This window comes from Phyllobates terribilis, unplaced genomic scaffold (genome assembly GCF_046119375.1).
Source record: "Phyllobates terribilis strain yellow unplaced genomic scaffold, ASM4611937v1 Scaffold_3__8_contigs__length_932513732, whole genome shotgun sequence".
NCBI classification, from domain to species: domain Eukaryota; kingdom Metazoa; phylum Chordata; class Amphibia; order Anura; family Dendrobatidae; genus Phyllobates; species Phyllobates terribilis.
The window spans coordinates 669,137,014-669,162,615 of record NW_027362763.1 but is presented as its reverse complement, the minus strand read 5'-3'; the positions used below and the strand labels follow the sequence as shown (position 1 = coordinate 669,162,615).

Genomic DNA, 25,602 nt, shown 5'->3' with positions numbered 1-25,602 from the left:
GTCAGGGATCCTGTGCATGCCACACCTCCTGCCCAGTCTTGGGAGGGGAAGAACTTCCCCTGTATAAACCCGGGGCTGAGGCAGGGTGAGTCAGACAAGGAGAGTGGAGAAGAGAAGCAGCATAGGAAACAGCAGAGTTACAAGGAGTCAGGGGCTGGAAGCTACAGAGCTCGCCCTGACTAAGAAGATTCTTTACCGGACCCGGAGTCCGAGGCTGTGGGGACTAACTCCTACCCAGCAGCAGAATCCGTCGGGCAGGGGATTTCAGGTCCTCTGGCCCAGAAGCCCGAAGGCACGGTCACACGCGTGGGACCAGCACCGCCATCGTGGAGCGGAAGCCATTAGAAGGCCCCGAGTCACCGGCCATACGGGTGAGCACCCCACGGTACACTCAGGGACGTGGGCTACTTACATCAGCTTCTAGCAAGGTAGCCAGAAGAGTACAGTCAGTTTGGGAGGCCTACAACTACGCCTGGCCAGGGGAGATCCCATCTGCTCAAAGACTGACCAGGCCCCGTTTGCTAGCAAGTACTCCGGGAGGGTCTGTCGTTGTTACCAGTAAAGACCCTGAACTACACCGTACCGTCTCTGAGTGGTTCCTGCTACCCCCATCATCCACGTCGGCTGCCCTGAGGCCATACCCCTCCCGTTGGGGGTTATACTATCACGCTGCACAATCCTACCACCGGCCTCAGCGGTCTGCCCTGCAGCAGCAGCTTCCTGGCTGCACTCAACGGGTGGCGTAGTCATCAACTATTTACTACTAATAGACTGCCGTCTAGTTTGACTCCCTGGGCACGGACCGGGTCACCGCCACGAGATTACAACCCTCCACGGATCCGGCTCCGGGTAAGCGCCCGCGTGCGCACCGCAGCGCGACACAGGCCCAGGGGCGCGTCAACTTTGGCGTAGTCGGCAGGATTTCGTGCCCGCAACCACCGGGTACTGCGTGCCTGAAAAGCAAAGACTGTTCAAACTTACCAGTGGTGAAGGTTTCCCGCCATCCGGCGCCATCTTCTACCTTCTTCCCGCCATCCGCGAAGTTTTCCCGCCATCCGGCGCCATCTTCGACCTTCTTCCCGCCATCCGTGGAGTTTTCCCGCCATTGGACGCCATCTTGAGGACGCCGCGCGGGAAGAAGAGGGGCGTGGACTCCGAAAGCGCGCGAGAACTGAAGCCCCGCCTCACGTCCGGACGTTGCGTAAGGTCCTGGAAGGAGCCCAGCAGACGCCGACGTCACAGGAGCGCGACGGAAGGTCCTCAACCCTGACGATCCACTGCGGAGCCGCGGCCTACGGAAGAGGATCATCGCAAGGTAGGCCACGGTCCACTAGGGGGGAGGAAGATGTCGGATACGGAGGAGAGCTTCACTGCCTCAACCCCCGCCAGCGCTACCGCTGCTGCAGTTATGCCCTTCACCATGCCCTATATCCCGGGAGCAGCTTGGCTACCCCAGTACTCAGGGGAGTCACATACCCTGCATGACTTTAGAGAAAAGCTGGATAGCCTCTTCCAGGTGTACCCCCTCACAGAAGAGCAAAAAGTGAGCATCCTGGTGGCCCAACTAACCGGGGCAGCCAAAAGGGAAGTAAAATCCTGGCCACCTGGGAGGAAGACTGTCGCAGGGATACTAACCCGGCTGAAGGACACCTTTGATACCCGCACCTCAGCCGAGATTAAGCTTAGATTCTACGGGTGCAAGCAGCGAGCGCATGAGAGTATAAGGGACTATGCACTAAACCTACAAGAGGCCCTGAGGGCCATAAAGCAGACCGACCCTGATGGGGTGGGAAACGAGGACAGGCTGTTGACTGAACAATTTATAGAGGGTTTATATTGCAATGCCCACCGAACCCAGTTGCGGGCAATGGCCTTACAGGATCCCCATCTGGACTTTGCACAGTTCAAGGACAGAGCCATCCGGGTGCTCCGAGAACCGGCACCAGGTGGCGTTGTGACCCACAGACGCCCCACTACCACTTACTACCAGGAGGCGGCGCCCTTGTCAGCAGGGCCTGTGGGAGCTGATGCGCAGGCTTTGGACAATGACCCGGCTCCAGACCTACACCATCAGGTCCAAGAGCTAGCTAAGAGCGTTGCTGCGCTAACCCGAACTGTGCAGTCTTTACAGGTTTCCACCCCAGGGAAGATCCAGCTGGCATCCGGACCGGAGGACATCCCGTGGCGTCGACCAAGGAGGACCCCACCGGCCAGAGGAAGACCCAGTGACCGATACAGTGAGGACGGACGACCCATCTGCCGCCGCTGCAATCAACCCGGACATATGGCAAGGTACTGTTCTTTAAACGGGCACAACCTGGGGTAGAGGGCCAACCCCCAGGAAAAAGATCACCAGGCCCATCGAACTGGCGCGACAGATATGTGGGAGGACGTCCAGTCTTGCCTGTGGTACTGGATGGCATTCCCATGAGTGCCCTACTGGACACCGGGTCACAGGTCACCACCATCCCGTACGTGCTTTTTAAGCAGTACTGGAATGACTCGGATATTACCCGCTACCCCGACGACGACTTGAGTATCATCGCCAGCAATGGTCAGCCCGTGCCACAGATCGGATTTAAAGAGGTGACCATCAAAATTGGTAGAGTCGAACTGGCCGCACAGGGACTGATCATTGTAGATATCGATAAACATGAGAGTCACCCAAAAATAACTCTAGGAACTAATGTAATTGAAAATTGTCTTGCAGAGGTGATTTTCCTTTTACAGCAGGTTGCCAAGAATGCCAGCTCCGGCGAGCAGCGGGTGCTCCAGAAAGAGATCCGGGCACTGATGCAACGGCAACAAGTGGAACTCTCCGGCGGTGAGATTGGTAGCGTAAGAATGTGTGACCCTTTTCCTATTGCCATGCCCCCAAAAAGTGAAATGATGATTTGGTGCCGGGCAGCTATTGGTCTGAGAGGTAGAGATTACCAGGCAATGGTAGAACCAGTTTACTCAGACAGTAGGCCCACCATTTTGACAGCACGGGGGGTGGTCAATGTACGCCATGGGAGGGTGCCCATTCGCATAATAAATATCGGGGAGAGGGAAGTGTACCTGCCCCGGTATGCCACGCTAGCCAAATTATATACCACTAATCAAAGTTCTATACAATCTGTGGAACCCTTGCCTCCATCTCACCCGGAGGAAGGTAACGGCTCTAAGAAAGACATGGAGGACTGGTGTCAGCAACTACATTTGGGTACTGACTCCACTCCCTCACATCAGAAACAAGGAGTCTATCGGGTGGTTCAAGAGTATGAGAGAGTGTTTAGTAAACACCCGTTAGACTTCGGGCGAGTCAAGGGGGTAGAACATCGCATCCCCACGGGAGATCATCCTCCCATAAAAGAGAGGTATCGACCCGTACCCCCTGCACATTACCAACACGCCAAGGGGATGCTTAGAGATATGAAGGAGGCTGGGGTAATCCGGGATAGTTGTAGCCCCTGGGCAGCCCCATTAGTTTTAGTCAAAAAGAAAGACAACACCATGAGGATGTGTGTAGATTACCGGAAAATCAACCGTATCACACACAAGGATGCGTACCCCTTACCAAGGATAGAGGAGTCATTGGCTGCTTTAAGATCTGCTAACTTCTTCTCTACCTTGGATCTCACTAGCGGGTACTGGCAGGTTCCTGTAGCAGAGGCGGACCGGGAGAAGACCGCATTCACCACCCCGATGGGACTTAGCGAGTTCACCTGCATGCCGTTCGGACTCTGCAACGCACCAGGAACCTTCCAACGCCTAATGGAGTGTTGTCTGGGCCACAGAAACTTCGAGACGGTCCTGTTGTACCTGGACGATGTCATCGTATATTCCAAGACGTATGAGGACCACCTGAAACACCTGGCGGAAGTGTTCGAGGCTCTGGCGAGTTACGGCCTAAAGGTGAAACCCTCCAAGTGTCACCTCCTGAAACCAAAGGTGCAGTACCTGGGACACGTGGTGAGCGCTGACGGAGTGGCTCCCGACCCCGATAAGATCACCGCAATTAAGGGATGGCCAAGCCCCTCCAGCGTAAAAGAAGTGCGGCAGTTCCTCGGGTTGGTAGGCTACTACCGAAGGTTTATTCCCGGTTTCACCAAAAAGGCAGCACCTATGCAGGACCTCCTGATAGGCCAGTCCCGGAAGGCCAAGAACCAGAAGCTGCCCTTCAAATGGGAAGAGCTGGAAGAAGAGTCCTTCCGCCAGCTGAAGATGGCCCTCACGGGGGACGAAATCCTGGCGTACCCGGATTATAGCCAGCCCTTTATCCTCTACACCGACGCCAGTAACATCGGGCTAGGAGCCGTACTGTCCCAGATCCAGCAGGGGAAGGAACGAGTAATCGCCTACGCCAGCCGAAAGCTGCGACCCACCGAAAGGAACCCCGAGAATTACAGCTCATTTAAGTTAGAGTTCCTGGCCGTAGTATGGGCAATCACTGAGCGCTTTAAGCATTACCTCGCTTCTTCCCGGTTCACCGTGTACACGGATAACAACCCGCTGACACACCTGGACACGGCAAGACTCGGTGCCCTGGAGCAGAGGTGGATGGCCCGTCTGTCCAACTACGAGTTCGCAATTAAATACCGGGCAGGACGCTCCAATACCAACGCGGACGCCCTGTCCAGGATGCCCAACCTGCCGGACGGAGGAGAAGATCCGGAGGGACTGGAAGAAGTTGAACTCCCTGCGTTCCACCGTCATGGGACTATTCAGTATTCCCACCGGGTAAGGAGTAAGCAGGCTGCTACGTTGAACCCCTTACCCCACTACAACTGGGCGGAAACGCAAGACAGCGACCCTGCCGTCCGACTGGTGAAGGAGATGCTGACTCGGCCGGAGGCTCGCCTTGAACCAGACGCTCCGGAGGAAGCCAAACAACTATGGGCAGAGAAGAGTCGACTGTTCCTTTACAAAGGGAAGTTGTGCCGCAGAATGGTTAACTCCCGGACGCATGAATTACTCTGGCAAGTAGTGGTGCCACGAAGAGACGCAGCCATGGTGATGGAGGCATACCACGACGGAGCTGGACACTTTGGGTGGAAAAAGCTGGAGTTCCTGCTGCGCGAGCGGTTCCACTGGGTAGGCATGAGGGGAACCATCGAGAAGTGGTGCAGAGATTGTGGCCCGTGCAACCTGAGAAGGAAGGACCGAGCCAGCCAGAAGACTCCCCTGCAGTCCATCGTCACCCGGCAACCGTTGGAACTGGTAGCCTTGGATCATGTAAAACTGACCCCAAGCAGAAGTGGCTACGTCTACGCGTTAACCATCGTGGATCATTACTCCCGGTTCTTGGTTGTCGTCCCCGTCAAGGACTTAACGGCTCAAACAGCAGCTAGAGCCTTCCAGCAGCACTTCTGCCGTCCACACGGGTACCCGGACCAAGTGCTGACGGACCAGGGACCTGCCTTTGAAGCGGAGGTCTTTCAGGAATTCTGCAATCTGTATGGCTGCCGGAAGATAAGGACGACACCCTACCATCCGCAGACTAATGGACTTTGTGAAAAAATGAACCAGGTGGTAATGGATCTTCTAAAAACGTTGCCCCTGGAAGAACGCAGTCTGTGGCCTGAAAAGTTGCCCGATCTGGTGGACCTATACAACCACATCCCGGTAGGTTCCACCAACTGTACCCCGGCTTACCTAATGAGGGCAAGACCTGGTAAGTTACCTGTTGACCTGGAAATGGGAGTCCTGACCCCCGAGGACACTTCACCAGAAACAGACTGGGACACAGAGAGGCAGCAGCAGTACCGGAGAGTACAGGAGAGCGTGGAGCGAAGTCTCTGTCAGGCTAGGGAAAGACAAGAGAAAACTTACAACCAGTATGCTCCCGCTGTTCCCCTGGTACCCGGAGAGCAGGTCTTGAAGAGGAAGAGACGGCTCCACAAGTTGGACGACCAGTGGGAGAAGGACCCGTACACCGTACTGCCCTCAAGCCACGAGAACCCGAAGGTCTGTACCATCAGTAAAGACGGAGGGGAAACCACAGCCATGGTATCCCGGGACCACCTGAAGAAGTGTCCCGAACAACTGAGGAACCCTGAAGAGGAACAAGAAGACCATCGACCCGTGGAAGAAAGGGAAGATATGGTTAGTACCGTGCTCGGGGACTTTCCTCAGTCTTGGACTCAAGTCAATGGTGCAGTTGTGGTACCCGTACTCACCTTCCTCCAACCATCATCCCAAGAACCTACGGAGCAACGGGTAGAGCTGGAAGAACAGCCGGTCCAGGAGGCAGAAGACTCCACACAAGCAGAACAGGAGAATCAACCCTCTGCTTATAGTGAGCCTGCCGTACCCCTAGTGAGACAAAGAGCCGGTAGACAGCTGCCCAGTTTACCCTTGACAGCTCCTACACCCTGTAGTTCAGGGCCAGACAGTCAGCTCCGTAGGTCCACTCGGGCCACTAGAGGCCAGTTACCCGCACGCTGGAGAATTTAAAGTGTATAAATTGTTTTATTTATGTTTTTCTGTGTCTTGTTGCTTGTGTATAATTTTGTGTTTCTAGTTATTTTTAGGAAACCTTGGTGGATTTACCGGGAATCCTTGTATATAGTTGGAGCGTAACCCAGGATGGACTAGAGACTGTTAAGGACTCGGGGTAGGACAGACCCCTACCTGGTTACGTCTCCCTGTGTTGGTGAAATGGACACCTTTGCTTTTCTTCAAAGACTGCATCCGGTTGCGGACACGCCGTAACCATCTTATGTGTTTTTCTTATAGTATTGTTATTGTTATACTTTGTTATGTTTTTCTAAATGTGTTTAGTCCCGGAGTACTAAATTTCACTAGGGGGGAATGTGACACCCCAGGGGTCTGGTTGCCACAGTGATAGAGATATTATGTCTGAGAGCAGGTGGGAGGTCCTTTGGTCAGGGATCCTGTGCATGCCACACCTCCTGCCCAGTCTTGGGAGGGGAAGAACTTCCCCTGTATAAACCCGGGGCTGAGGCAGGGTGAGTCAGACAAGGAGAGTGGAGAAGAGAAGCAGCATAGGAAACAGCAGAGTTACAAGGAGTCAGGGGCTGGAAGCTACAGAGCTCGCCCTGACTAAGAAGATTCTTTACCGGACCCGGAGTCCGAGGCTGTGGGGACTAACTCCTACCCAGCAGCAGAATCCGTCGGGCAGGGGATTTCAGGTCCTCTGGCCCAGAAGCCCGAAGGCACGGTCACACGCGTGGGACCAGCACCGCCATCGTGGAGCGGAAGCCATTAGAAGGCCCCGAGTCACCGGCCATACGGGTGAGCACCCCACGGTACACTCAGGGACGTGGGCTACTTACATCAGCTTCTAGCAAGGTAGCCAGAAGAGTACAGTCAGTTTGGGAGGCCTACAACTACGCCTGGCCAGGGGAGATCCCATCTGCTCAAAGACTGACCAGGCCCCGTTTGCTAGCAAGTACTCCGGGAGGGTCTGTCGTTGTTACCAGTAAAGACCCTGAACTACACCGTACCGTCTCTGAGTGGTTCCTGCTACCCCCATCATCCACGTCGGCTGCCCTGAGGCCATACCCCTCCCGTTGGGGGTTATACTATCACGCTGCACAATCCTACCACCGGCCTCAGCGGTCTGCCCTGCAGCAGCAGCTTCCTGGCTGCACTCAACGGGTGGCGTAGTCATCAACTATTTACTACTAATAGACTGCCGTCTAGTTTGACTCCCTGGGCACGGACCGGGTCACCGCCACGAGATTACAACCCTCCACGGATCCGGCTCCGGGTAAGCGCCCGCGTGCGCACCGCAGCGCGACACAGGCCCAGGGGCGCGTCACTAGCACAACCCTATCCCTAGAAGTACCCTAGCCCAACCCTAGAAGAACCCTAACCCTAGCCCAACCCTAACCCTACCCTAACCCTAGCACAGCCCTAACCCTAGAAGAACCCTAGCCCAACCCTAGAAGAACCCTAACCCTAGCACAACCCTAACCCTAGCACAACCCTAACCCTAGAAGTACCCTAACCCTAGCCCAACCCTAACCCTAGCACAACCCTAACCCTACCACAACCCTAACCCTAGAGTTTATTTTTTACACCGTTCCTCGTGCGATATAAGACAACTTTATTCTTCGGGTTGGTGCGATTACAGTGATACCAGATTCATATCAGGTTTTTATGACTGACAGTTGTCACACACTAAAAGATGCTTTTTTTTGCAAAGACTAGTATTGCATCGCCATATTTTGAGAGCTATAATTTTTCCATACTTCGGCCGACAGAGTCATGTTACGGCTTGTTTTTTGTGGGACAAGTTGACGTTTTTATTGATACTATTTTTGGGCACTAGACATTTTTTGATCACTTTCTATTCCGATTTTTGGGAGACAGAATAAACAAAAACCAACAATTCAGGAATTATTTTTTGTTGTTTTTTTTTATACCGTTCCGCGTGTGGTAAAATTGATCAGGCAGCTTTATTCTTCGGGTCAGTAGGTTTACAGCGGTACCTTATTCATATTTTTTTTTATGTTTTGGCGCTTTTACACAATAAAAACTATTTCATAGAAAAAAAATGTTTTGTATCGCTTTATTCTGAGAGCTATAACTTTTTTGATGATGGAGCTGTATGGCGGTTTGTTTTTTGCAGGACAAGATGACGTTTTCAGCGGTACCATTTTTATTTACATTCATGTTTTTGATTTTGTTTTATTCCATTTTTTGCTTGGCGGTTTGATGATAAAGCATTGGTTTTTGCTTTTTAATTATTTTTTTGTACACTAAAGGGGTTAACTAGTGGGACAGTTTTATAGGTCAGGTCATTCCAGACGCGGTGATACCACATGTATACTTTTATTTTTTTATTTTTTTTCATAATATGCATTTATGGGTACAGTATATTTTTTTTATTTTGGGGGGGATTATTTTTTTCATTTTTTTTTTTATTTTTGCAATTTTTTTTATTTTTTATTTCACTTTCTGACACTTTTTTAACTTTTAACACTTTGTCCCACTTTGATTGACTTTGATTTTTTGCAGGCTGCATCTGTGGCGCCCCTGAGGGTTCGGTCGCCACAGAGGTATTGCATCTCACCCAGGGGTGTGGTATCTCACTCTCAGGTAAGGAAGGAGTGTGGCCCAGGACCCTAACACTACATCCACTACACCACATTTCCGGGGGACAGGGCGATAATGCTCCTACGTAGAGCACAAGTGTCCCTGATCCCTGGCTGGAGTGGGGAGGAACCACCTAGAGAGGGGGAACTAGGTAGTGGATGGGTGGAGGACGTAGATCCTGGGAGCACTGGAGTAGGAGTATAAGTATGGGAACCATCTTAGTTCAGTGTGTTCAGTCAGAGGAGGAAAGTGCCAGAAGCAGGGGCTCTGCATGAGCTCTGCTCCACAGGCAGGCCTAGTTAAGAGGCCTGAGCCTGAAAGGAGTAAGAGAGAGGAAAGGGTAGCAGGAAGGCTCCAGGACAGGAACCGAAGGGACCCTAGGGGTACGGGCCGTGCAGCCGCCACCCGTACGCCCGCCGCTGCCAGGAGGTAGGGGGGGTCAGGCCAGAAGAAGGGAACCGGGTCCCTCAACCAGCAGAGACTACAGGGCTCAACTGGGAACCGGAGGCTGCAGCACTTCAAGTACAGCAGGCCGTCCACACCAGCCACTAGGAAAGTATCCACATAGGGTCAGGGGACGGAACACACGTCGCCTGCCAAGGCCCGAGGACACTGGACAGAGGTGCCACTAGGTGTGAGGTACAAGAAGAGAGGCCAGAGAGGACACATAGAAGGGGGTCCTGCTAAATACTCCAGAGCTACCTGGGAGTCGACCGAGCCCCTCACTGCGTGAGCACAGGACGCCGTGGGCTCTTACACTGGTCCTGTAACTGGAACTGCTTTAACCGTGAGTAAAATATCTGGGACTGCATCATCTGGACTCTGTGATTCTTCTTACATCGCGACACCTTGCACCATCACCATCATCATCCATACACGCTGCCCTGAAGCTATACTCTTCCTGTGGGGAGTTACACTACCTTGCTGCACATACCACCAGCTTCAGTGGACTGCTCCGCAGCGGTGGTTCCCAATAACCGCATTCCACAGGTGGCGTAGTCGGACTATACAAACCAGATACATAGACTACCCTGGTTTGACCGCCCTGGGTCACGGACCGGGTCACCGCCACGGTGACTACAACCCCCAGCATCTACAAGGCCCGGCTCCGGGTATCCCCCACGGCAAAGGGGGCGCGTCACATCTCTATGCTATATAGTCTGTCAGCGCTGCACAGGCATAAGTTACTTTGATCGCGCACTGCGCATGATCAAAGTAACTTCCGGCTGCACAGTGACCCAGATGTCATCTTGACGACATCTGGTCACCATTACAACCACCGGGACCCGGCACAGACAGCGCAGGACGCCAGAGAAGAGGTGAGTAAGCAGCGCTTACCTCCCCTTGCTCCTGGAATGCTGCAATCGACTTTGATCTCAGCATTTCGGGGGTTAATGTGCCAACATATGTGCTTGACCGCTCCTGGCACATAGCACCTTGTGTCAGCTGATTCTCACAAGTAACCCCGCACCGTGCGTAATAGTACGTGCCTGGTCCAATAGGCCCGGGCCAGTGCGACATACTAATACTAACCGCATCAGAAAGGGGTTAAAAACTGTTATGTGCCCAAAAATGGTACCAATAAAAACGTCAACTCAGCCGAAATATGGAAAATTATAGCTCTCAAAATATGGCGATGCAAAAAGTTTTTGCAAACAAAAAAAAAAGTTTTTTTTAGTGTGTGACAGCTGCCAAACATAAAAACCTGATATAAATCTAATATCACTGTAATTGCACCGACCCGAAGAAGAAAGCCGTCTAATCACTTATACCGCACGAGGAACGGCGTGAAAAAATAATAAAGCCAAATCTTCACCTGTTGCTGATTTTGTTCATTCACAAAGATCGCAGTCACATTTATCCTGCGCTCTGCATTTAGCGCCTGCACCGGGGTTTCCGTGTAAATCTCTGAAATCCGTGATTCAGACGAAACGCCCGGTGGATGATTCCCTATAATGAGGCAGTTGGAAGCACTCTTCTTAGGCATAGATAAAAGCGCGGTCGGCCACAGTTTTGTGCACCTCTGAAAAGAAGGACAACGCTGAACAGAGGCCAGACGGAGTCCAGAGTAAAGGCCCCGTCACACTTAGCGACGCTGCAGCGATCCCGACAACGATACGACCTGTCCGGGATCGTTGCTGCGTCGCTATGTGATCGCTGGTGAGCTGTCAAACAGGCAGGCTCACCAACGATCAGGGGAGCAGCGACATCGTGGAAAGAATCTTTCCACGATGTCCTGCTCCTGGTTACCAGCCTGCTGAAGCAGGAGCAGGCTGGTAACCATGGTAAACATCGGGTTACTAGGGGTACACGCGCACCTAGTAACCCGCTGTTTATCATGGTTACCAGCCTGCTACGGTGAGCTGGAGGTTACCGCTCACTTTAGCAGGCTCGTAACCATGATAAACAGAGGGTTACTAGGTGTGCGTGTGCCCCTAGTAACCCGCTGTTTATCATGGTTACCAGCCTGCTACGGTGAGCGGGAGGTTACCGCTCACTTTACCAGGCTCGTAACCATGATAAACAGCGGGTTACTAGGTGCGCATGTGCCCCTAGTAGCCCACTGTTTATCATGGTTACCAGCCTGATCGCTGCTCTCGCTCGTCACACACAGCGATGTGTGCTGACCAGTGGGAGGGCAACGACCAAAAAATGGTCCAGGACATTCTGCAGCGATCAGCGACCTCACAGCAGGGTCCTGATCGCTGCAAAGTGTCACACATAGCGACATCGCTGGTGAGGTCGCTGTTGCGTCACCAAAACCGTGACACAGCAGCGATCTCGCTAGCGATCTCTCTATGTGAGACGGGGGCTTAACTCTGCTGCGTCATTATAATAGATGGATCTATCAGGGGTTTCATCTGAATCATGTCACTTGGATATTTAGATGAAAATCCTATTAGCCCTTCTAAAAATTAAAAAATTGGAGGTAGAACAACATTTTAACGGTAAAAATGTAATTATTCTTTCTTTATCGACTAATGGTATAAAATTCTATGAGGCACATGTGGTGTCAACAAGGTCACTGCACCCCCAGATCAATTAATTGATTCCACTGTTCTCGTACCTCAGGGGCTCTGCCAATGTGACATGGCACCCGCAAACGAGTCCAGCAAAATCTGAACTCCAATATGGCGCTTCTTCCATTCTGAACTTTGCACTATGCTTCAAAAGTCATTTTCAACCACAAATGGGGTATAAGTGTATTCAGGAGAAATTGCACAACAAATTGTATGGTCCATTTTCTCCTGTTACCCTTGTGAAAATAAAAAAAATTGGGGCTAAAAGAACATTTTTGTGGGAAAAGTGTGATTTTTTTTTTTTTTTCACAGCTCTACATTATAAACTTTTGTGAAGCACCTGAGAGTTCAAGGTTCTCACCACAAGCGGTCTAGTTTCCACAATGGAGTCCCTCGTGTGGGGTTTCCACTGTTTCGGCACATCAGGTGCTCTCCAAACGCGACATGCGTCTGCTCTCGATTCCAGCCATTTTTGCGTTCAAAATGTCAAACGGTGCTCCTTCCCTTCCGTGCCCCCTGCCGTGCCCTCAAACAGTAGTTTTCACTCACATATGGGGTCTCGGCGTATTCAGGAGAAATTGCACAATACATTTTGGGGTCCATTTTCTCCTGTTACCCTTGTGAAAATAAAAAAAATTTGGGCTAGAATAAAATTTTTGTAAAAAAAAAAAAGTGAAATGTTCATTTTTTACTTCCACATTGCATTAATTCCTATGAAGTGCCTGAAGGATTAATAAACTTTTTGAATGTGATTTTGAGCACTTTGAGGGGTGCAGTTTTTAGAATGACGTCACTTTTGTTTTTTTTCTGTCACTTAGACCCCTCAAAGTGACTTCAAATGTGATGTGGTTTTGTAAATTTTGTTGGAAAAATTAGAAATCGCTGGTCAACTTTTAACCCTTATAACTTTGTAACAAAAAAAAAATAAAAATTATGTTTCAAAAATTGCGCTGATGTAAAGTAGACATGTGGGAAATGTTATTTATTAACTATTTTGTGTGACATCTCTCTCTTGTTTAAGGGCATGAAAATGCAAAGTTTGAAAATTTGTGAAATTTTCTAAATATTTGCCAAATTTCCAATATTTTAACAAATAAATGCAAGTCATATCGAAGAAATGTTACCACTATCATGAAGTACAATATGTCACAAAAAAAACAATCTCAAAATCAGTGGGATCCTTTAAGGCTTTCCAGAGTTATTACCTCATAAAGTGACAGTGGTCAGATTTAAAAGCCTGGTCATTAACGTGCAAAGTAGCTCGGTTCTTAAGGGGTTAAGGTATAAAAGAGCTACTGAGTGTTTCTTTTGTTGCATTCCAGGGACTATGATGTCATGGTCATGTGATCAGTCACGTGAGGGAGGAGTAAGGCAGTGGCACTTCCTGTCATGTGACCTCGTTGAAGGTCCTATACTCGGTAACGTTTACCACGTCTCTCTCCCTAGCTGTGTAACGGATCACATGACTGTGACATCGCCACAGGTCCTGTCCCCACCAGGTGGTCACATCTGTTAAACAGTGATTGGTCCAGGTACGTGAGACTTGAAGTCGGGGCTCTTCTTTTTCTTCGTTTATTATAGTGCAGTTGTTATATACGTGATGTGGTGTGGTGGTATACATGTATAAATAGTCTATATACAATGTTATATACCCTTTCCAACATTGAAAAATACATCACCATGAAGGAAAAGTCGTGGAGTGATGGAAACGTTACAGATCTGCAAATGATAGAAAAATTGAAACAACATTTTCAAAACATCTCGATTCATCAAGCCTTGAGCATGAGCCTCGTGCAGAAATCCCGGCACTTCCAGCCTCGGCTGCTATCACAGAGTTTATTAATGGTCTATTTTGCTCGCTGTGTCCCCTACATGTCATGTGGAAGAATGGGCTCTGCCCATATGAGACCAAAGTAGAGCTTTTTGGGCTAAATGCAAAATGTTATGCGTGGTAAAGAACTAACTGCATATCACTCTGAAAACACCAACCCCACTGTCACACATGGTGGTGGCAGCAGCATCATGCTGTGGGGAGGCTTTTCTTCAGCAGGGGCAGTGAAGCTGGTCAGAGTTGTTCTGAAGATGGATGGAGCTAAATACAGGGCAATCCTGGAGGAAAACCTGTTAGAGGCAGTAAAAGACTTGACACTGGGGAGTAAGTTCACCTTCCAGCAGGACAACAACTCTAAACCTCCTGCCAGAGCTATGTAGATGTTTTAAATCAAAGCATATTCCTGTGTGTGAACGGCCCGGTCACAATCCAGACTTAAATCCCATTGAGAGTCTGTGACAAGACGTGAAAATTGCTGATCACAGACGTCTCCATCCAATCTCATAGAGTGAGAACGAGTGCGCAAAGAAGGGACAAAATGTCACCTCTAGATGTGCAAAGCTGGAGAGACAGACCCTAAAAGACTGCAGCAGAAACTGCAGCGAAAGGTGGTCCTACAAAGTATTCACTCAAGGGGGCTAAATACAACTGTACATTACAATTTTCATATATATATTTTTTAATTATTTAGAAAACCCTGTACGGTGGCTCAGTGGTTAGCACTGCAGCCTTGCAGCGCTGGGGTCCTGGGTTCAAATCCCACCAAAGACAACATCTGCAAGGAGTTTGCATGTTCTCCCCGTGTTTGCGTGGGTTTCCTCCAGGTACTCCGGTTTCCACCCAAACTCCAAAGACATACTGATTGGGGCTCACAATCTAAATTCTCTATGGGGACAAGTGCCCACAATGTATGCAAAGCACTGTGCAATTAATGGCGATATATGAGTGAGTAAAATAAAATAAAATAATTTCCTTTACACTTAACAAATACTTGTTACTTAGTGTTAATATCACATAAGATCTACAATAAAATACCGTAAGGTTTGTGGGTGTGAAAACATGTGGAAAAGTTTACGAGGTATGAATACTTTTTCAAGGTACTGTGTGTGTATTTATATATAGCATGTAAATTATGGTATGATGCTTAAAGAGTTATTCACAATTTTGCCATATGAGGCCCCTCTGGGACCTGGCACACAATGCCCTGATGCTTGGTGGGACCAGGAATGATGTTCAGAACCCTAAAGAGGCCAGAAGTGAGGAGAATACAGTACAGACCAAAAGTTTGGACACACCTTCTCATTTAAAGATTTTTCTGTATTTTCATGACTATGAAAATTGTACATTCACACTGAAGGCATCAAAACGATGAATTACCACATGTGGAATTATATACTTAACAAAAAAGTGTGAAACAACTGAAAATATGTCTTATATTCTAGGTTCTTCAAAGTAGCCACCTTTTGATTTGATGACTGCTTTGCACACTCTTGGCATTCTCTTGATGAGCTTCAAGAGGTAGTTACCGGAAATGGTTTTCCCTTCACAGGTGTGCCCGGTCAGGTTTAATAAGTGGGATTTCTTGCCTTATAAATGGGGTTGGGACCATCAGTTGTGTTGAGCAGAAGTCAGGTGGATACACAGCTGATAGTCCTACTGAATAGTCTGTTAGCTGCTTTTTTCTTGCCATAATACAAATTCTAAGTAAAGAAAAACGAGTGGCCATCATTACTTTAAGAAATGAAGGTCAGTCAGTGCGAAAAATTGGGAAAACTTTGAAAGTGTCCCCAAGTGCAGTTGCAAAAACCATCAAACGCTACAAAGAAACTGGCTCACATGAGGACCGCCCCAGAAAAGGAAGACCAAGAGTCACCTCTGCTTCTGAGGATAAGTTTATCCGAGTCACCAGCCTCAGAAATCGCAGGTTAACAGCAGCTCAGATTAGAGACCAGGTCAATGCCACACAGAGTTCTAGCAGCAGACACATCTCTTCAACAACTGTTAAGAGGAGACTTTGTGCAGCAGGCCTTCATGGTAAAATAGCTGCTAGGAAACCACTGCTAAGGACAGGCAACAAGCAGAAGAGACTTGTTTGGGCTAAAGAACACAAGGAATGGACATGAGACCAGTGGAAATCTGTGCTTTGGTCTGATGAGTGCAAATTTGAGATCTTTGGTTCCAACCACCGTGTCTTTGTGCGACGCAGAAAAGGTGATGGACTCTACATGCCTGGTTCCCACCGTGAAGCATGGAGGAGGAGGTGTGATGGTGTGGGGGTGCTTTGCTGGTGACACTGTTGGGGATTTATTCAAAATTGAAGGCATACTGAACCAGCATGGCTACCACAGCATCTTGCAGCGGCATGCTATTCCATCCGGTTTGCGTTTAGTTGGACCATCATTTATTTTTCAACAGGACAATGACCCCAAACACACCTCCAGGCTGTGTAAGGGCTATTTGACCAAGAAGGAGAGTGATGGGGTGCTACGCCAGATGACCTGGCCTCCACAGTCACCAGATCTGTACCCAATCGAGATGGTTTGGGGTGAGCTGGACCGCAGAGTGAAGGCAAAAGGGCTAACAAGTGCTAAGCATCTCTGGGAACTCCTTCAAGATTGTTGGAAGACCATTTCCGGTGACTACCTCTTGAAGCTCATCAAGAGAATGCCAAGAGTGTGCAAAGCAGTCATCAAAGCAAAAGGTGGCTACTTTGAAGAACCTAGAATATAAGACATATTTTCAGTTGTTTCTCACTTTTTTGTTAAGTATATAATTCCACATGTGTTAATTCATAGTTTTGATGCCTTCAGTGTCAATGTACAATTTTCATAGTCATGAAAATACAGAAAAATCTTTAAATGAGAAGGTGTGTCCAAACTTTTGGTCTGTACTGTATGTCTGAATTTTTTTCTCCTCTTGGGTATGATTTTATGTTGAGGGCTCTATTATGTTTTGCATAGTAGCCACGCTTTCTCGTTGCAAACTTATATGTAAGATAAACATTCAAATGTGATTTTCCATTGGCTCCTCCTCGCTTCCTCAGGTTCCCTATGTTCAGGACAATTTTCCTTTAATGGTCCTTTCCATCAGTGACCCCCCGAGGATGGAGCAGGACAGAGATCACATGGCGGCTCGGATATTAGACCTCACCCTGGAGATAATCTACTGGATCACTGGAGAGGTGAGAGCTTCACATCACATCACTCTGATCTCTAGTAATAAAGCCTGAAATGACGGGAAAGGTGAAGGATTCTCGGCCTCTGTGTAGTGATCGGCGTCTCCCCATACACAGGATCACATAGTAGTGAAGACGTCTGGTGATTGTGTGACCCCCCGTGTGTCAGGAGGGCAGAGCAGGACCCCCAGTGACATCACCGAGCCTCCACCTCATTCACTGATACATGAGCAGAAGATCCTAGAACTGACCACCAGGATCACTGAGCTGCTGAGCGGAGAGGTGAGTTCTGCCGGGAATGCTGGGACATTGTACAATAACGCCGGGGGAGGGGTCTGCTAATGACGGGTCATTGTGTGTGTTAGGTTCCTATAAGGTGTCAGGACGTCACCGTCTATTTCTCCATGGAGGAGTGGGAGTATCTAGAAGGACACAAGGATCTGTACAAGGACGTCATGATGGAGAATCACCCGTCCATCACATCTCCGGGTAAGAGGAGACCTTCCTGGGTTGTAGAGGAGAGAACAGGTCTGAGAGTCGTCTAGATTCCCCATCATCTGCTCATCACATATAGACAATGTATTCAGACACTGCGGTTATTTCCTATAGATGGATCCAGTCCGAGAAATCCCCCGGAGAGATGTCCCAGTCCTCTATATTTCCAGGATTGGTCAGAAAAGGAGGAAAATGTCCCCCTGGGTTATCAGGTAGATGAGATGCGATTCCGACAATTATAATAGTGATGACCTATACCAGTGATGGCATACCTATGACACTCAGAGCCCTCTCTGTCGGCAAACGTACCGTTGCCACAGCACTGATCTTTTCTGGGAGTCAGCCATTCTCTGAGCCACCTTTGAGACGCGAGTACAATTGAAGCCCTGAACACCAGCACTTCCGGGTCAGGGAGACATCAGCAGCATGATGAGGTCATGTGATCACGCTGCTGACGTCACTTGCTGGCCCCAGAGAGATGGAAACAGCGTTGGTGGTAAGTGCTCCAATGGAGCTGAAGACAACAAAGATTTGTTGTAATTGGAGGACAGTATGGGGAGCACTAATGTGGACACAGAATGGGAAGCAAATGAATGGGTGAAGAAATTTGAGGATACAGTTTGGGTAGCGAGGAAAAGTTGGTTGCAGACACAGTATGTGGAGCTGGGGTATGAGGCATGTATGGGGAAACAGTATGAGAGTGCGGATGTATACGGACACATTATGGGAAGCTAGGGGTAGGGATAAATTTGAGGGCACAGTATGAAGAGAAAGTGAGGGGATGGATACGGACACAGCATACGGAGCGAGAGGGAGGGAGAAATTTGAGGACACTTGTATGGGGAGCGAGGGAGAGGATGAGTGCGAACAAAGTATAGAGAGCAAGAAATTTGAGGACATAGTATGTGGAGAGAGGAGATGGGTGCAGAAACAGTATGGGGAGCAAAAGGGGTTGGGTGCTGACACAGTATGAGGAGCAAGGGAGGGGGTGGGTGCTGACACAGTATGAGGAGCAAGGGAGGGGGTGGGTGCTGACACAGTATGAGGAGCGAAGGAGGGGGTGGGTGCTGACACAGTATGAGGAGCGAGGGACGAGGTGGATGCTGACACAGTATGAGGAGCGAGGGGGAATGGGTGCTGCTGTGCCACCCTGGCCAGCCGCTGTGGTCACAGTACTGGTGCACGGAGGTCCGAGTACTGGTCAGGCCCGACTGGGGGCGCGTGACAGTCTTTGTTAATTGTGGGGGTTAATAATAAAATAATAAAAAGGTCCGTGATGCTAGTTGGGATGTTCGGCCTGGTACGGCTGGGCACTGATGAAGGCCCCTGGAAGTTAGGTGGTGATAAGCAGTGCCAGATGATTAACCCTTCCCAACCAGTTCTGGCTCCCAGGGGAGTTGGAGCAGGAATAGTATAGCAGAGAATAATCAGCATTAGACGGGGTAATAACCAGTTTGTACCTTTTACTGAAGTTCTGCAAACAGTTCTAAAAGATTTCATACAGTTCACATACAGGGTTTTGGTCAGACCTGCACGATGAGAGCTCAGTTTCTCTGCTGTGAGGTGGTGTAGCCTTCCCGCTGCTAATTATGTCTCTGATAAACAATTTCTTGGATCCTAGAGATCCAAGATATCCAAGTACTGGATCCATGATCCCTTCCAGCGAGCAGGCAGCTCGAATCCTTTGGGAAAACACTTACTTTCTCTTGCAGCAGTGTCCCTGACTCTATGCGCTGCTGTGCTCCTGGGCAAAACACTTCACTGCTCATTATATGAAGACCGAGCAGTCTGTCAGTTTCACCACTGACGCTGAACGTTTTTGGCCCTAGGGACTGATACCCTGCCTCATGCAGCCTGTCCTTTGCAGAGAGGACACTGCTCTTCTTCATCTGGATTTCCATGTTGCTATATCTCCTCACAAACTCACTGCTCAACTGAAGCACATTTCTCTTCAGAAGCACCTCCTTTCCCCTGAGGGATCATGCACACTTCCTGGTTTAAGTCCACAATTGTCCAGTAATAGATTGGGTACAATATGTGGGTGCAGTATAACAGCAGAGAAACCAGCCCTCACCATAGCTGGCAATACATATAAAATTATATTACACATGCAGGCATTTTGTGGCGCTACAGACATGGGCGCCACACTGGCACAGTATAAGGATTGAGGGAGTGGGTGGGTGCTGACACAGTATGAGGCACGAAAAGGGGTGAGTGCTGACACTGTATAGGGAGCACGGAAGGGGGTGGGGGCTGACACAGTATGAGGTGCAAAGGAGGGGGTGGGTGCTGACACAGTATGAGGCACGAAAGGGGGTGGGTGCTGACACTGTATGGGGAGCACTGGAGGGGGTGGGTGCTGACACAGTATGAGGTGCAAGGGAGGGAGTGGGTGCTGACACAGTATGAGGTGCAAGGGAGGGGGTGAGTGCTGACACTGTATGGGGAGCACGGGAGGGGGTGGGGGCTGACACAGTATGAGGTGCAAGGGAGGGGGTGGGTGCTGACACAGTATGAGGCACGAAAGGGGGTGGGTGCTGACACTGTATGGGGAGCACGGGAGGGGGTGGGTGCTGACACAGTATGAGGTGCAAGGGAGGGGGTGGGTGCTGAGACTGTATGGGGAGCACGGGAGGGGGTGGGTGCTGACACAGTATGAGGCACGAAAGGGGATGAGTGCTGACATTGTATAGGCATACCTCCCAACTTCTGAAGAAGAAAAAGAGGGACAGATCATGCTTAGCGGGCCACATCAAATTTTGGCCACGCCCCTGGTCACACCCTAATCCATGCCCATTTACCATATCTTTCTCCCCTGGCAGGAAGAGTTGTCAGAGGGGCGCTGGTAATGAGGGGCATTCAGCAGACGTCCCTTACCATCATTCCTGGTATGCCTGGCCCCCTCATCCCCATTCCTTGTATGCCTGGCCCCCTCATCCCCAATTCAGGTATGCATGGCTCCCTCAGACCTAATCATGGTATGCATGGCCCCCCCAGACCCAATACTGGTAGGCATGGCCCCCTCAGACCTAATCCTGGTATGCATGGCCCCCTCAGACCCAATCCTGGTTTGCATGGCCCCCTCAGACCCAATCCTGGTATGCTCCCATGGGCGTGGAGAGGAGTGAATATTAATTTTCTTTAGCAGCGGACACACGTGGTAGCTGCAGCTGCTGGCTACTACCTGTGCCCGCTGCTCCAAAGCCGCAATTCCCTCCACAATCCCCCATAGCCGGGAGCGGGAGAACAGCTGAGCTGTTACATAATGCAGTGACTGAGCCCTCAAAGAGGGACAGTCCCGCCGAAAATGGGACGGTTGGGAGCCATGATATAGGGAGCACAGGAGGTGGTGGGTGCTGACACAGTATGAGGTGCAATGGAGGGATATGTTCTGACACAGCATGAAGAGCGAGGGAGGGGGTGGGTGCTGACACAGTATGAGGAGCGAGGGAGGGGATATGTGCTGACAGAGTATGAGGAGTGAGAGAGGGGGTGGGTGCTGACACAGTATGAGGAGCGAGGGAGGGGAAGGGTGCTGACAGAGTATGAGGAGTGAGGGAGGGGGTGGGTGTTGACACAGTATGAGGAACGAGGGAGGGGATGGGTGCTGACAGAATATATCCTTGGATGCACATTCAGTTGAAATGTATTGCCACGCACAGACCGATGACGTTGGTGCATGGCAGTGAAGTCATGCGCTTCAGACGCTTGCATGCTGAAGTCAGCTGCCAGCTTCACAAGGGGATGCCGCACGGTGGGGGACCAGAGGGAAGGAGAGTATTTATTTATTTTTTCGATCAGTGAGTACACAGTGGCCCTACTAGTACATGGATGACTAAAAGCTGTGCATTATACTTTATGGAGGACTATGAGGTGCATTATATTATATGGAGGGCTATGGGCTGTACATTATACTTTATGAAGGACTATAGGCCGTGCATTATGAGGGATATATATACCAGGATGGAGAGCATATATATACAGCTCTGGCAAAAATTAAGAGACCGCTGCAAAATGTTCATCTTCTCTGCTTTTTCTCTTTATAGGTATATTTTTGAGTACAATGTACATTGTTGTTTTATTCTATAAACTACTGACGACATGTCTCCGAAATTCAAAGCTAAAAATTTTGACATTGGAATAAGATGACGGTCATCCCGGTCAGTGGAGAGTCGCTTTCGCCCTCTGCCGGTCTGTAGCTTTGTTGTCCCCAATGTCTGCTGCTTGGCCTCGTTGTAATGGACTGCCGTCTTCGAAATTTTAAGGATGGAGGCAACATGACACTCACTGTATCCCTCTGCTAGTAAAGCCAGAACTGAGCCCTTCTTTTCCTCACTCAAGACTTTTCTTTTCAGCTCCTTTGGCATGGTGAAAAGTTATTTTTTCATTCAAATTACTTTTGGACTATTCCCAGCACTTGTTTTGCCATCCAGCTTGTCCTATTGCAAGAGGATTGTGAAGAGCACAGCAGGGTTTCTTATACTTTCCCTCATTACATAAGATTTGGTTCAGGTGATCACCTAATCAGAAGAACATTAAGTAGAATGAGGAGGACGGTGGTTGGAATTCAACTGACGCTGGAATGGAATAGCTGTCAGACATGTGGAGAAAACTGGGCAGTGGTCTCTTCATTTTTGCAGAGCTGTATGTATGTATATATATATATATATATATATATATATGTGTGTGTGTATATTATATATGTGTGTGTGTGTGTGTGTATGTATATATATGACTGCTTCCATGTGTGTATTATATATCTGTGTGCCCGTGTGTGCATGTATATACAGTTGTGCTCAAAAGTTTACATACTCCGGCAGAATTTTTCCTTTCTTGGTCTTGTTTCAGAGAATATGAATGATAACAAAAAAACTTTTTCTCCACTCATGGTTATTGGTTGGGTGAAGCCATTTATTGTCTTCTCTTTACTGTGTTTTCTCTTTTTAAATCTTAATGACGACCAAAAACATCCAAATGACCCTGATCAAAAGTTCACATACCCCAGGTCTTAATACCGTGTATTCCCCCTCTAACATCAATGACAGCTTGAAGTCTTTTGTGGTAGTTGTGGATGAGGTTCTTTATTTTCTCAGATGATAAAGCTGCCCATTCTTCTTGGCAAAATGCAAAAAGCCTCCAGTTCCTGCAAATTCCTGGGCTGTCTAGCATGAACTTGTCTCTTTAGATCTCCCAAGAGTGGCTCAATGATATTGAGGTCAGGAGACTGAGATGGCCTCTCCAGAACCTTCCCTTTATTCTGCTGTAGCCAATGACAGGTCGACTTGGCCTTGTGTTTTGGATTGTTGACATGTTGGCACGTCCAAGTACGTCCCATGCGCAGCTTCCGGGCTGATGAGTGCAAATTTGCCTCCAGTATTTGCTGATAATGTGCTGCATTCATCTTTCCTTCAACTTTTACCAAGTTTCCTGTGCCTTTGTAGCTCACACATCCCCAAAACATCAGCAATTCACCTCCATGCTTTACTGTAGGAATGGTGTTGCTTTCATCATAGGCCTTGTTGACCTCTCTCCAAATGTAAAGTTTATGGTTGTGGCCAAAAAGTTCAATTTTGGTCTCATCACTCTAAATTACCTTGTTCCAGAAGTTGTGAGGCTTGTCTCTGTGCTGTTTGACGTATTGTAGGTGAGATACTTTGTGGCATTTGCACAGTAATGGCTTTCTTCTGGTGACTCGACCATGCAGCCCATTTTTATCCAAGTGCCTCCTTATTGTGCATCTTGAAACAGCCACACTGCTAGTTTTCAGAGAGTCCTGAATTTCAGCTGATGTTATTTGTGGGTTTTTCTTTGCATCCAGTACAATTTTCCTGGCAGTTGTGGCCGAAATTTTTGTTGCTCTACCTGACTGTGGTTTGGTTTTTACAGAGCCCTGGATTTTCCATTTGTTAATCACAGTTTGAACACTGCTGAGCGGCATTATCAATTCCTTGGATATCTTTTTGTATCCCTTTCCTGCGTTATACAGTTCAGCTACCTTTTCCAGTAGATCCGTTCACAATTATTTTGCTTTCCCTATGACTCACAATCCAAAAAGCGTCAGTGGCTGGATGAAAGATGCAAGAGTCTGTCTGGATCCCAGAAACTCACTCAGCTTTTATGCACACACACTGATTACAAGCAAACAGGTCACAGGTGAGGATGTTACCTTTAGTAGCCATTCAAACCCATTTGTGTCAAATTCTGTACAAGATATCAGGCCAAAATCACCAGGGTATGTGAACTTTTGATCAGGGTCACTTGGATGTTTTTTGGTTGTCATTAAGATATAAAAAGAGAAAAGACAGTAGTTTTTCAGCGAGATATAAGATAATATAGGATTTCTGTTTCTGTTTTCTCATTCCTTTAATGTGGGATTCTTACAGGAAAGTTCTGGTGGAACGACGACCGGACTCGAAGCCCCTACGTCCGTGTCAGTGACCGGTAAGAGCCGCTCGTAAATCGCCTTCGACTGTAAATTTCTTAAATAATGTGATCACCTCCTCATTGTCAATAATTCATTTAGTGCCATCATATTCCAGGGCACTTAACTCTTCAAGGATCGGGTGATTTTTTTTCTTTTCCCAAGAGCCATAACTTTTTTATTTTTCATACGGCGCTGCCATGTGAGGTCTTGTTTTTTTGTGTGGGACGATTTGTACTTTTGAAGAGCACCATCCATTTACTGGAAAATGGGTAAAAAAAAACATTCTAAGTGTGGTGAAGTTGAGAAAAAGAAAAAAAATTGCAATTGGTATTTGGGTTTTGTTTTCATGGTGTCCATTGTGCAGTAAAAATGACCGAGTAATATTGGTCTACAGGTCAGTGCAATCACGGTGATACCAAACTTCCATATTTTTTTATTTAAGTAATGAAAAAAAAATGGAAATTCGTAAAAAAAAAAAATTATTATCTGAGTTGCCATTTTTTAAGACCCGTAATGTTTTTATTCTTTGATCGATGAAACTGTGTGAGGGCTTGTTTTTGATGCAGTGAGTTAATATTTTTATTGCTATCATTTTTGGGATTGATGGGACATTTTCATTGCTTCTAATTGCACTTTTTGCAGAATACTTCTATGGTGGTCGGGCTCAGCCTCCTCACCTCGGCTGTGTCTCTGAGCACTGAACCCCTTGTACTTCTGTGTCTTGCTCAGTGGTGGTCGGGCTCAGCCTCCTCACCTCGGCTGTGTCTCTGAGCACTGAACACCTTGTACTTCTGTGTCTTGCTCAGTGGTGGTCGGGCTCAGCCTCCTCAACTCGGCGGTGTCTCTGAGCACTGAACACCTTGTACTTCTGTGTCTTGCTCAGTGGTGGTCGGACTCAGCCTTCTCACCTCGGCCGTGTCTCAGAGCACTGAACACTTGTACTTCTGTGTCTTGCTCAGTGGTGGTCGGGCTCAGCCTCCTCACCTCGGCCTTGTCTCTGAGCACTGAGCACCTTGTACTTCTGTGTCTTGCTCAGTGGTGGTCGGACTCAGCCTCCTCACCTCGGCCGTGTCTCAGAGCACTGAACACTTGTACTTCTGTGTCTTGCTCAGTGGTGGTCGGGCTCAGCCTCCTCACCTCGGCCTTGTCTCTAAGAACTGAGCACCTTGTACTTCTGTGTCTTGCTCAGTGGTGGTCGGGCTCAGCCTCCTCACCTCGGCGGTGTCTCTGAGCACTGAACACCTTGTACTTCTGTGTCTTGCTCAGTGGTAGTCGGGCTCAGCCTCCTCACCTCGGCGGTGTCTCTGAGCACTGAACATCTTGTACTTCCGTGTCTTGCTCAGTGGTGGTCGGGCTCAGCCTCCTCACCTCGGCCGTGTCTCTGAGCACTGAACATCTTGTACTTCTGTGTCTTGCTCAGTGGTGGTCGGGCTCAGCCTCCTCACCTCGGCCGTGTCTCAGAGCACTGAACACTTGTACTTCTGTGTCTTGCTCAGTGGTGGTCGGGCTCAGCCTCCTCACCTTGGCCGTGTCTCTGAGCACTGAACATCTTGTACTTCCGTGTCTTGCTCAGTGGTGGTCGGGCTCAGCCTCCTCACCTCGGCCGTGT

General features: G+C 48.9%; 1 pseudogene; it reads left to right on the top strand.

The window, feature by feature from the left end:
- LOC141258601 (uncharacterized) overlaps positions 1–25,602 on the top strand; it is a 130,502-nt pseudogene that overhangs the window by 79,613 nt on the left and 25,287 nt on the right.